This window comes from Cygnus olor, chromosome 1 (genome assembly GCF_009769625.2).
Source record: "Cygnus olor isolate bCygOlo1 chromosome 1, bCygOlo1.pri.v2, whole genome shotgun sequence".
Classification (NCBI taxonomy): Eukaryota; Metazoa; Chordata; class Aves; order Anseriformes; family Anatidae; genus Cygnus; species Cygnus olor.
Window position 1 is genome coordinate 133,477,590 of NC_049169.1, and position 13,748 is coordinate 133,491,337.

The following is a 13,748-nucleotide window of genomic DNA, read 5'->3' on the forward strand; positions in this document are numbered from 1 at the left end:
CAGCAGAACCAAACAAAAGTTGAAATTGACTGAGAAATCTGGGATATGGGGCTCGATTATCTCAGCTCTAAATTGGCAAGAACAGTTAGGATAATATTCCATAGAAATGTTTCAAGGACTTTTTTTTAAGGACACCTGCCAATTTTGTGCCTTATTAAAAATTATACTGGGTAAAAAAGCCATTGTAGTAGCACTCCGCTCTTAATACCATGCTGAGGATGTTCAGTTTGTCCTGTAGGATGTGTTGTGGTAGATACAAAGGAACTTGTATTATATTTAACTCTACCCTGAACCATGTCTTTTTATAATGTTGGGCACTTTGGCCCCAGTCAAGACTTCAAGAGACAGATGGGACATTTCATCCCACTTTCAGCTGCACAGACATCATCCTTACCTTTGGCTTTGGTTTTCTCTCTAAATTTCTGCTAACGGACATTTGACATTTGAATGTAATTGCTCCCTGCCTGTGAGTTGCTGGCAGCCACCTCTGCTTTCCTCTTTTTCCTTGCCAGCTGTTGGTAGCAACATACTTAACACTGTCTTACACATATTAGAAAGGTGCACTGTTTGTTTACTACCTTTCTGACAGTGTGGTTAAGCTATGAAACAAAATATATGCTTCTTCTATTACAAGGTTTTCACTTTTTTTTTTCCTTTTATTAAAACCAAATCCCTAGTAAATACAATTTGTTTGAAAGGTTGTGATGACATTTTTTTCAACAACCACAACCTTTCCATACCATGGTTGTTGACTTCATATCAGCCCAGTTCCACTGACTTAAGGCAGTTACATAATTCTACACAAACAGAAAACCTACTTCAGCATGATTAAAAGGAACAGATATTTTTCAGGATTTTGCAGGTCGTCTTGCTTACTGGAGTGAACAGTTTCTTGTTTTCCAACCAAATCCCTAAAAAAAACCTCTTTAAATGAAACAAAACAAAATAAAACAGTTTGGAGGACCTGGATATCTGCCAACTAGAAACACATATTGTTACATGAAGATCCTGATATTCTTCATTTAATCTCATTCTCTTTGCATTTAGAAAGATGCCTTCTTCAACTCTTGGGGAAGGATAACTAATACATAAGTTGCATGGAACTGAGCAATATTTATGTATAAAAAGAAAGGTTAATTTAAATTAAAAAAAAGTTCTGTTAGCTCATCTAAAAAAATACACCTTCATAAAGGAGATGTAATATTAAAGACAGTCAAATTGATATCTCCCTTTTAATCTCAATTGTATTACAGCTTTTATCCTCCTTCTTAAAGCCTAGTCTTTCCAAAACTGCTTAAATAATGATATTCTGATAAGCTACTATCAATAGAGACTGATCATTGCAAGAGATGCCAAGTAATGAAAAGCAGCCAAGCGTGTGGGGGAAACAGTGTGATCTTCTCTAACAATCCATTGGGAGAACTAGAAAAGAGGAACCACAAATAAATAAATAATAATAACAAAAGAATAAATTATCTGCTTGTGACTTATGAGAAGCTGACAAAAAAGGCCAGATTCTAACCTTAGATGAAAGTGCATCTCTCACATATGGGAGGTAGAAATTTCTTTAAAGGAAGACAAAACCAGTATAGTAGATATGGAAATATATAAATGTTACCCTGACTACTTATTTCAATGGGACTTTTCATATCAACATGGGAGAGAGGAACTTGGTGTCAATACTCTATTTTTAGACCACTGTATCATAACCATATTTCTGTATGCATACTAGTGGATGGGTCATTATCACATTTGACATCTAGGGAAAGAAAAGAATCTACCAAAAGGGAATAAAGTCTCATCTTCAGAGATGCTAACAGACCTACCATACACATGTTGTTAAAAGCGATTTCCCGACTACCCCGAAGTAACTCAATTATGCATGCAAAGACATTTATAAAAAGAAAACTTCTATTTCCAAACCTCATTTATCAAAACCCCGATACTCTCAAAATATTTTATATTATTTTACCTCTTGTTTCTTTTCTAAAGAAAATGCTATTTACCTTGTTTCTTTTCTAAAGAAAATGCTATTTACTATTTAACCCCAATTGCAAGTTTTTTTTTATTAAAGGCTTCTTATTGACACAACTTGTGAGCACTCATAGATTTTCTTAGCTCACAATAGAAACTAACTTCAGATTTACAAAATTCAGAGTTAAGGAGCCTCAGAACGTTTTAAAATGTTCACCTGAAAAAAAAAAAACAAAGGCTCCTTATAGTTTTTAATATTACACATTAAATGACTCTGAAAGTTCCAGTATGATATGATGATTTAATAAAGACAAATTGTATTTATTCATATCATAAATAAAGAAAAAAAAATATTTTTACTTGCTTGATGTGTCTACTGTTTGGTGATGCCAAAATCAACTCTACTCTGGATTAGAAAAGCGAACTTTGATACCTTTCACACAGCCATACACTAAACACACAGTTATACATTTCATGTTGCCAAAAATAGCACTTTCCATTACTTTGCTAGAAATACGGAGAGACACTCTAAGCTACTCATTTATTGCAAACACCTGGGATTAAGTTATATTTGGCTTTGCAGGAAGAAAAAAAAAATCATATTGCTTTTCTGGGCTAGGTCACTCTTTTCTTCAAGATTAAAGCACGTTTACATTTGTATTATTCCTTGCTTGCCTGCTTTGTTTTAAAATTCCAGTCTGATTTAGAAATTGAAGTTAAATCAATTGCTAACACACAAAGAACTCTGCCACTAAACTAAAACCTAGGAACCTAAATCTTTTATTGTCATAACACAAAAATGGTCCATCCAGCAGGTTTTTAAAAGGACGGTTGCTGCAAGAAGAAGATGCTTCTCCTCTTTTTCTTCTCTTCAACCTTGCTATGCTTTCCTTGGAAGCTGGTTAGGGAAGGGTGCTCTGCCTCTCCTCTTTTGGTAGCAAAAAGCTGTGAGATGCACTAAAGCTGTTGAATACAACTTCATGCTGGTCCAAGGTAGGGATTTGATTATCCTGGAGTTTCTCTTCTATCATCTCGAGAAAACAATTCAGCCCTTAGGGGTCAGGTGTTCCTTTGGATATTGAGCTTACTACTCAAACATAAAATCTGCTGGGTTTTCTTAGGGTTGCTACACCATGCTTTTTCATTAGGATATGTCACACACAAAATTTCCATTGCTGGGTAGGGAGGGGGAATGATTTAAAAAGAGAAACGTGTATACAAAATACAAGAAGTAAGCTAAAATAAAAAGAAAACAAAAATAAAGCTTTTAAAATAGTAAAAACAAAACAAAACGAAACAAAAAACTTGACTAAATTAAATGAAATATGCAAAACAAAACAAAACAAAAAACACAAACCCACAATAGCATTAAAAAAAAGACAAAAACCAACAACATCAACAACAAAAAAGTAAGAAACTATAATAAACATTCAGTATAATTTTTTTCTTAAGCCTGAAATGAAACATAAATGCTTTATTAAGGTTGGACTACATGAACTTAGATGTCTTTTCCAACCTGAATGATTGTATGATTCTATGATTTTACAATCAAGTAGTGGGGGAAAAAGCTGGAGAAGACCAAAGTTATCACCTTGGTAACCTGTCCTTCACTAATCACAGCATCATTACTCTAGTGCTTTCCCTAACTTTAAAAACTCCATTAAATATCTGCTGGTGCAGTGAAAAAACAAAGAAAGAAACAAACAAAAATATAAACCAAACCAAACCAAACCAAAACCATCCCCCCAAATCCACAATTTTCTGCAATGCAAAATACACAACTTCTTTCTAAAAGAATAATGATCTTTGGTAGTATTACCAGCCTGCCCATTACTTAGTGTTGTTGTTTTAGCAGTTAAATGTATTATTGGAAAAAAATAAACATAGTCAATAAAAAGGCAGTTCTACTAACCTCATCAAAAAGAGCTTATTAATACTAGGAATTTGAGTCTTGTGATTCAGCAGTTTGAAAAGAAATTTCAGGTTCATGGGATTTCACTAATAGGAACCAGACTGCCAATGAATAGTCACAGAATCACAGAATGGTTTGGACTGGAAAGGACCTTGAAGCCTGAAGTTCCGACCCCCCTGCCATGAGCAGGGACACTTCCCACTAGATCAGGTTGATCAAAGCCCCATCCAGCCTGGCCTCAAACACTTCCAAGGATGGGGCAATCACCACTCTCTGGGCAACCTGTTCCAGCCTCACTATCCTCACAATAAGTTCTTCCTTATATCTAGTATAAGTTTACCCTGTTTCAGTTTAAAGGCATTCCCCTTTGTCCTATCCCTACACCCCCCTGACAAAGAGTCCCTCCCCAGCTTTCCCGTAGGCCCCCTTTAGGTATTGGAAGGTTGCTATAAAGTCTCTCCAGAGCCTTCTCTTCTCCAAGCTGAACCACCCAACTCTCAGGAATTGATATTGTCCTAAGTCTTATTGTATGATTATTGTAACCCAGAGAGTCAGTTCCCCTCTTTTTTAATAGTATGGTCTCAAAATAACTAGTACATTTCAAAAGAAGCATGAAAAAAAATTCATCTCTCTCTCCAAAAGATAGCAGTCATGATTTTAAAAGAACATCTGGGCTTATCAGCATCACCACTGAAACAGAAATGCACATGGTCAGTCTTGATTTTTCTTTTTTTAAAGAAAATAAAAATTATATTCTCAGTTAAATGAGATGCAGCCAGCTATGAATAAAGGGTAAAAGGCTGCAAGACGTTTCCTGTATCATCACAGAAATTGTTCGTGTAATTGTAGTTTATATCTTGATGAAGATAGTTAGTTACCTTTAAAAAACAAAAAAAAAACGACGACAAAACTCATTCCCCATGACCAGAAGAAATTCTGTATTCCCGAGACAAGGTGCACATTCTAATCTTTTCCCAGCTCCAACATGGATCAAGCCTGGGAAGGGCAAATGACTTGTTTTCTCCTCTCTTCCACTACTATACCAGCTGAGTGGAAGTCCTAATGCTTTACTATAGATCCAGAGCTGGATTAGTGGGTTACTGGCAACAAAACTCTTCCCCAGTTGGTAAATCTGAACACCATCTTTGTGCTTCAGATGTTCATCTGTAGAACAGATTAATGAGATCTCCCTATCTTACAAAGACTTTGTGAAAATTCTTATTTGTGAATCTGTTATATGCTCTAGCGATGTGATGCCACAGAAAAGATGAGAGAAGTCAAAGAAATCTGTCTTCAAAACAGAACTTCAATAGTGTGTGTTAAATAAAACATGATAATTCATATTTAACAATGAGGAATACACCTACTGTTGAATAGCTGTTCATTAAGAAGGTACACTGTGATGATGAGACAGGGTTTCAAAGGGAAAAGAAATGGCATGCAACCCGTATGTTAAAAACTGCATCATAAAACACAAGCATAGGAGGATTGATTTTTCCTATCTTGGAGTACTGGACATTATTAGCCTAATAATAATAATTATTATTATTATTATTACTATTATTTTGTGACTTTTCTGTGTTTGTATGAATGTTTAATAGTTATCCTGGACTCTATCAGTTATATTGAGGTACTGGGTAATCCACTAAAAAACTATCTGAAGGTACAAGGGAAGGGTGTGGATGGGAAGGTTTAAATGCTCAGATTAAAAATTCTTGCTTTTAGTTTCTCTGCTCCTTTATTTCACATTTAGGCCTCTTTCATTGAGATGTAAGTTATACCAGCAACAGCCTTCACCTACTAGCTCAACTGCATTCTTTATGAAAACCGTGATTGCATGCTCTATAAATAACTAGACAGATATTGCTTTCCGTATCCAAGTGTTGAAGAAAAAGGATAGTAAAATCATGTTCATAAGTCAGTACTGAAGGTTTCAGGTTCACAAGAGGGACACATTCTCCAAAGCAGGCAAAGGAAGCTGTAAATAATGTCCACCTCTGCCATCCCGATCCCGTGCTCTGGATGACTGACTTGTTATACTCCTGTGGTGTTTCTCTAGGACAGGGCAAACGCAATTCCTCTTAGCAGCTTCAAGTAGCGATGCTAAAAAGGTTGTTATGCAGAGTCAAATTATCAACAAAATCTTTACTATCTTCCATTAAACTGTGTTCCTAGTCTGTATTTTGGAGATTATCTACAATTTGGCTAAAGTTAGCCCCATTCAATTTCCTCATTTCTCACTTCTTTTCAGCACTGCCTTTTTATGTGCAACCTTCATCCAGGTATAGATAGAAGTTGTTAAATTCCTACAGGTTAGTTTTTGCTTAAACCTTTACTCTGTTCTTAATCCTACTTATAATGATTTTCCCCACCCACCTAAAGCAAGGAGCAAAAAACCCATACCATTTATATGTGCAATTAAACTTTAAGGTGAAAGGTTATACAAAAGTTTGGTAGCTCATTTTATTACAGAATTTCATATCCTCATAGTATGGGATTCTCTTATCCCTAGGTTACCTGAAATAAGCTTTGAGCTTTCTCTTATCAATAGAAATTTGCCTATCTCAAAAGCAATTTTTTTTTTTTTCTGATTAGAGCATTTTGATCATAATATGAAATGTCATTTCACTCTTTTTGTATTAGGCCCAATTTTCAGAGGTTCAAAACTAATAGAAAAAAATTTAAAATCTTGAAAATGGTACAGTTACATTTTTGTAAAGTAAAATAAGTTAAACGAATAATACATTAATACATTTTTTCCTGATAAATTAACTTGAGTGATATCAGATGCAAACGAAATCTGTTCACCTGTTAGCAGCAAATTTTGAACAACATAGTGCTACTACCACAAGCTGCGTTACACGCACTGAAGTTTTCCATCATGGGATATGCTTTACTAAGATATTATTTAAACTTGAATGATTAAAAATGCTATAGGAATGGCTGCTTAAGATGTGCTTTGTAATCTTGTAAATAATGTTGCAAGGAGCTTTGCTGTGTACAAAGATGTAATATAGAAACAGGAAACTGTTCTTAAGGAGGACTAGATAGCTCAGGAAGCTTATCATGGTGGAAATGTGAGCCGTTCATCACTTACTCACCTCTTAAATTCAGTCCTGTTCAGTAGTGACTAAAAGTCATTACTGCTTAGTGACATATGAAGTAAGTTTGGGTTTTAGCCCAGATCATAACTGGAAAGCATCCACATCATAAAAGGCAGAATTACAAATGTCTTTTAATCTGCACCCTTATTGACAATTTTCCCAGATCTGACCTAAAGAATGAATGTGCTTCAAGAGCTTAACTACTATATTAGCTGAAAAAACAGTCTCTTAATGTTAGGGTAATAGCAGGATGGAAGAACAGGGTGGGAGAATGTTCTTCTACTCGTAAAGTACCTGAATTGACTTCATACCTTATTCCTAAAATTGCTGGCTGAACATCTTTCACGATAACCAAAACAACTTAAAAATAAACCTTGTGACTTGTGGCATATACCAGTGTCAATTCAGGAAAAAAAATCAAGGAACATGATATCTGCACCAGGCATCACTCTCCAGATTTTTAACTTCCAGGTTTTCAGGCTCAGCTAAGATAATGTCACATTCATCATAGCTGGATAAAACAATCTAAGTGTGATTATCCATCGTCTCTAATACTGTATCATTCTGCGTTTATTATCTTTTAAATTGACTTTGCACTGTTATGAATGACTACAACAGGTGAAAAGCAATTACAAATTAGGCTTATCTCTGCAACAATCTCTGGTACAAGATATTTTTCTGAAAAAAAATGTGGATAGTTCCTTCATTGTTTTCCCAATGCAAGGGGAATTTATTTATTTATTTACCTTTTTTTGTTTGTTTGTTTACCTTTTTTTTTAGCTTAATTTAGACTTGTCAGATTTAGCATACGTTTCTGGATTGATACTAAGTGAGTAGCAACCCAACTTTTCTAAATAGGAGCTGAAAACACATAAGCATTTTATAGCAAAATAAAGCTGCGTGAACTCACAGTAAGGAACATTAACAATTTTCTGTAAAAGAAGAGACATAGATTTCAGCTGAAGCTTGCCAATACTATGCCTGTTTCCCAGGAGGATAAAAGTTACTACTCAATATAGGAAAGCATAGTAAAAAAATCATCTAGGAATAAAATTTCAGTGCAAAATAACTTGAAATAAATATTACAATTGATATTTTAATTACTTTGTAATTAAAAAAATAAGTCAAGTGTAAGAGCTGCTGGGTTGTAAGCCTAAAATAACTATTTTAAAATGAGAAGGAAAATGCTTTTACTAAGAAATTGAAGATACACCACATGCTATTATGAAGGCATATAAAAACTAAGAAACTGTAACATGTTTCAGCATCTCAAGAATTCTTTGGCTGTAAAATTTAGACTGTATTTTACTAAATTTGTTGTGGGCATATTTCAGTTTTCTGTCTCCGAAATACTTTACAGTTTTCCAAAGTAGCTTTCAAATTGTTTCTGGAAACGTTCCTTCCATCTATTACTAAAACCATGGGGTCTGAGAAAACATAGGAGTCATTAAAAATTGCTTATACTAGATTGGAATGGTTTCCACTTAGACCCTTGATTTACTTTACTCCAGAGTTTAACAGAAATCAACAGTAGAGGCAATGATCAATCCACATAAATCGTGTATTAACTATTTAAACACAGACACATTAATCAGATAAAAGACATACGCATTTAGTTTTTATCATATTAGTTTTTAGGCACTGCAGAAATTAAGAGTCATGACCGAATCCTGCATATATGTATTGACATAATCTGTTTTGCAGCACTGTGAAATGTAATTACTAAAAAAGTAAATTAGATGTTTCTACAAAGATCTAGAGTTGACTTGTTTGGGCTTTTGCCCGTCCCTTTCTCTTTGAAAGTTCTGTGTGAAGACACACATTTATAACCAATTCTTATTATGATAACAGGTCAATCAAGGAAGAACAGCGTGAAAAGTGGTATGACCTTCAGTTAATCCTACTAGATTGTAATCTACCTGGCCTTTCTCAACATAGTATACTTTACTTCTGTCTTGTTGTACTTTATTATAGGCCACATATCACCCCACACAGTTCAGTTGCAGAGTATCACAAATGCTTTGGCAAGTAATTCATGTTCCTCTGGTAAAAGTTATTCAGATATCCAACGTTTTAATGACATGTGTACTATTAGTTTAAAAATTAGGCATAGTGCTCTCAGTGAAATCAAAACAATCATCCGGCACAACGACACAGATGTTAGGGTTAAGACCTCCACACTGGTTATTCAGCCAAGAAAACAGGTTACTAAATTCCACAGAATTACTTTTGCCTTCTGAGCAATCTACCTTGGGTTATATCAATGACTGGTTTGAATGAAACTAAGTCAGTGGAGTTTTTCTGAGGATCAAGCTCAGGAATTTAAAAAGATGCTTTGAAAATGGTGAATGCTTAGACTGGCTTGAACAGCTCTCTGAAAAAAATGGCATGAAGTCTCCCAGACAACTAGAAGAAAAACCAAGAGTTTAAAATATTCATGGTCATCTCTGCTACCAAGTGAGTCCCATGTGGCTCCTACATTTGCCATCACTATTTTCTAACTGTGATGAAAAGAAAACAGAAAGAGAGAAACAAATGAGCTATCAAGGGAAGCAATGGCACAGTATCCTTCCCTCTGTATGTGCAAATCAAGTATAGACATCTTTCTAGGTTATAAATTTCAATCAAAGAAATTTGGTGAGTCAGTGGAAAAGAACTAAATGTATTACTGAAGTCTTTTTTTTTAAACAGGAAGTCAGATTATATACAACACTATAAAATCAGAGAAAAAAGAGAAAAATTTAATGCAGTATTATTTTACCTATTTCTACAAAAAGCAAAACTTACTTCAAAGAAAAAGCACATAGCACGTAGATCATTGCTTCCTCATCTGCAGTTTCTTTTAAATATTATTTATTTTTGAAGTCCCTGCTTCGTATTTACCCACAAAGAGGGTTTGAATCAAAATATTTACTTTGTTCAGCTCTAAAATGGACTGGCAATATAATCCAAATGTGAGATTACTCTTCAATCTCTATTTCTTTCACTAAGAAAGTGAAATCTCACTTTTTTTTTTTTCCTAACAGTTTTTTGACATCTTTATTTAAACTTATTCTATTGGGGATGATCAGCATGCTATGGTTCACCTTACATAAAGTCTACAGTAATGAAAGTTTCTGAAGACTGATGTTTCTATGAATTATACCAGCAGAAATTCAACTCTAAATAACTCTGGTTATTGCAATGTAGTGAGATTGTAATATTTTCCTGATTTCATTTAAAAGAGCTAGGGGTTACAATTTCTGTTCTAAATTTCACAGATTATTTTTTCCTTGTCCAACATTAGACATAGCAAGAAAACACTGTTATTTAGGCAAGGAAAGCCTATTTAAGATATCATTAGCATCTTCAAAACCTGTCATCACTATAATAACGTCATATCTTGCTTCTGTTGTATTCTTGCTTTATTTTTAGTGAAAAGTTCCTTGGTTCTTCTAGACTGAATTTTAAAAGTTATTTTTAATTCAGTTTCAAAATATGCATTGACTTTAAATGATATATTTTTTTCCTTCTCTTGAACATCTCACAGCATCACAGAATAGCTGAGGTTGGAAGGGATGTCTGAAGGTCATCTGATCCAACACCCCACTCAGACTGGGTCACCTAGAGCTGGTTGCCCAGGACCACATACAGGTGGCTTCTGAGTATCTCAGGATATTCAGAACTTCTCTTGGCAACCTCTTCCAGCTCCATCACCCACGCAGCGAAACTGTTTTCTGATGTTCAGCAGGAACCTCCTGTATTCCAGTGCCCATTGCCTCTTGTCCTGTCACTAGGCATCACTGAAAAGAGTGGCTCCATCTATCTTGCATTCTCCCTTCAGGTATTTAAAGACATTGATGAGATCCCCCCTGAGCCTCCTCTCCTACAAGCTGAACAATCCCAGCTCTCTCGCCCTTACCTCACAGGAGAGTTGCTCCACTCCTGTAATCACCTTTGTGGCCCTTTGCTAGACTTTCTCCAGTAGCTCTCTCTCTCTCTTGTGCTGGGGAGCTATGGAACTACTCTATCGATATAGAATTCTACCAAACCTTTTAAGATATTTCAAAGACAAGTTTAAAATAAAACTAAGATACATTGGGATTTATTACTACTCATTTTCTTCAAATTAACTAACATCAGATGGTAACATTTTCTTGACATAACTTGATCCTAATACACAACAGAAGACCACGGCAGAGAGGCAGTTAAGTTTTTCCAGCTTGCAGGGCATCTCATAATAAAGATACCCAGTGTGTGCCAGACTACAACTTCTGGGACGTTTTTACATTTGAACCATTCAGCTGTGATTGTTCCACAAAGGGTTAAGAACTGGTTAGTAGTCTTACTACCATTAACAAAATAATAAACAACCTTTTCCAAAAATGGTGTTGAATTAGTGTGTCTTCACACAGCTTGCATGCAAGTCTATAGGGGGCTCCAAAACTCTTTGCAGTGATCTGTTTTGGATTAAATTAGTGTAATGCAATTTACAGCAAAAAGTAATTTCTGAAAATATCAATTTCTCTTCCTATACTTAATCAGGAATGAAGGAATGAAGGAAGGGAGGAAGGAAGAAAAGGATAATATTCAATTCATTCATTCATCATTTCTTTTTCCATTTTAGACTGCAAGATTATTTCATCTGCTCTCATATGAATTATAATTAATGGCATTAATAAGGTGCTTAGCCTACATTGAAACAAAATTAATGTTATTAGCCTGAGGATAACTCTCTAAGGCATGTCACATGCAGTGACATTGTAACTGTGAATGCTTTAAACATTGCATTCTGTTAAACACATATCAGTATGCAAAAGCAGTAGAAATATGTGGTCTCAAAGCTTATTCAGATACTTTTGTATTTAGTATTTTTGACGTGGACTGTAATTATACCCTTCAATACTGGTTTAACTAGTCAAAAACATGAAACATTCAATGGAGTATTTTATTCATTTTTTTAATGTGTTTTTTTTTTTTCTTCCAGCATGGAGATTAATTGAATTAGTGTCCAATTATATAACTGATTTTAAATAAATAAACAAATAAAAAGGGAGAATTGTCTTTTATTTAGGATTCTCAGTCCAAGTGGACTACTCTGTCTTACTTTTAGAAAAGATGTTGCTATTCCTCTTCTAAATGGCAGCTAAAGCCTTCTTTTGGATTCTAGTTGATCTCTCAAATCAGGGACACTATTTACTGGTGTCTATTTAATTTCATGGTCCAATTTGACCTAACTTTTTCTTCACTGGTATCTGACAATCATAACTTTTGCTCTGTTCTCTCTTTTTTTTTTTTTTTTTTCATTTTAGTCATCCTCTAAGGATTGGTATTTGCCACTCAAAAAAGATTATACATTGGAAGTTTCTTTTAGAATTGAATTGAGGTTGGTGGTTTTTTATATTTTTTTTCCTGGGAAGTGTAAACTTTTTTGATGTTATACTATAGTGCAGTTTTCGATACATTCATTTTCTTCTTCTTATGATTGTGTTGTCTTTAATGCAAGGATTTTGTAGCATATTGTTATATCTGGGATATTTTTTCCTGTTCCTTTTGCAAATTACATTTCTCTATACATAAATACTCATTTCTGTTCAACAAATGATAAAATCTTTCTTTGTAGAAAACTTATAGTTTTCACTTTTTCAGCTTTTCCAAGCAATTTTGTTTGACTTTCCTAGTAACATCTTAAGAGGCACTCCAAGAAAACACTGGTTACTGGCATCAGTAGTACAGTGAATAAATCTACTTTGTCTGACATAGTTGATTCATTAAGACTGGAATTTTCAGTGGAGGTTAATGGAAATAAGTGCTCCCTTCAAATGAAAAAAAAAAAAAAAGACTATATTATTCCTTCAGTCTCCTTTGGAAATGTCAGACATAACTGTTTTGCATCATTTTAATAATGGAGGAGAAAGTAACAGAGGAACTAAACACATTTGCTCCCTCCTGGAGCCAATATGCAATCTGTCAACAGAGGAGTCTTACAAGACATAAGCCACACCAAGTAGCAAGACCCTCAGCTGAGACAAAATTTGATATTTGTACACTAGTTTATGACAGCTGAGGATCTGTTTCCTGATTAAACTAGCCCCTCTGGCCCTGATGCTCCTGTAATGAATTATAAAGGACAACACATAAAGAAACTCATGTTTCTCCTCGATTGAGCATGTTCAAAATTCTTATGCTATTGCTACTAGATTTTTATCTCTGATTTATCCCAAGCTTTTTAAGTATGTTAGTGTCCTGCTGTTTGACAGTTTGTTTGACACATCTCCTAAAAGCCTGTGGTCATCCTGGAACAGAGAAGTGACTTGCAATCTGTTACTACCTCTGCATCATTAGATAGTCTCAAAGAGCGGCATGGTGGCTGCCTTGGTTTCCAACTTGTTTAAACCCCAGAGCTACTCTCCTGAAGGAGGCAACAAAACCCAGTGACAGCAGTAAACAATCAATTAAGCTGGAACAATCTTACTACATTGGAAAAGAAAAAGAAATAGAAAAATCAAACCTAGACAGTGAAAACAGCTAATGGTCAGTGGTTTACTACAGTGCAGGTGCAAACAGAAATGCCAGGACACTTGCATACATTTATCCAGTGCAAGCACTGGACTTACTAAATGCTGGTGGCCACTGACAGAAGTGATAGATTCAGTGTGTAATACAACTTGAATTAAATCTACTTTCTCTATACAAAATCAGACAAACAAAATATTTTTTTTTCTACTCAGTCCCCCACACTGAAAGCCCTTCCTTTTATGTGTGTCACAGTTTTTCAC

At 34.8% G+C, this 13,748-nt stretch overlaps 1 protein-coding gene and 1 long non-coding RNA gene across 2 annotated transcripts in view; one reads left to right on the forward strand and one right to left on the reverse strand.

Moving 5' to 3' along the window:
* Positions 1-13,748, reverse strand: part of STS (steroid sulfatase) — a 109,596-nt gene that overhangs the window by 62,040 nt on the left and 33,808 nt on the right.
* Positions 1-13,748, forward strand: part of LOC121058537 — a 256,855-nt gene that overhangs the window by 46,277 nt on the left and 196,830 nt on the right. The window lies entirely within an intron of this gene.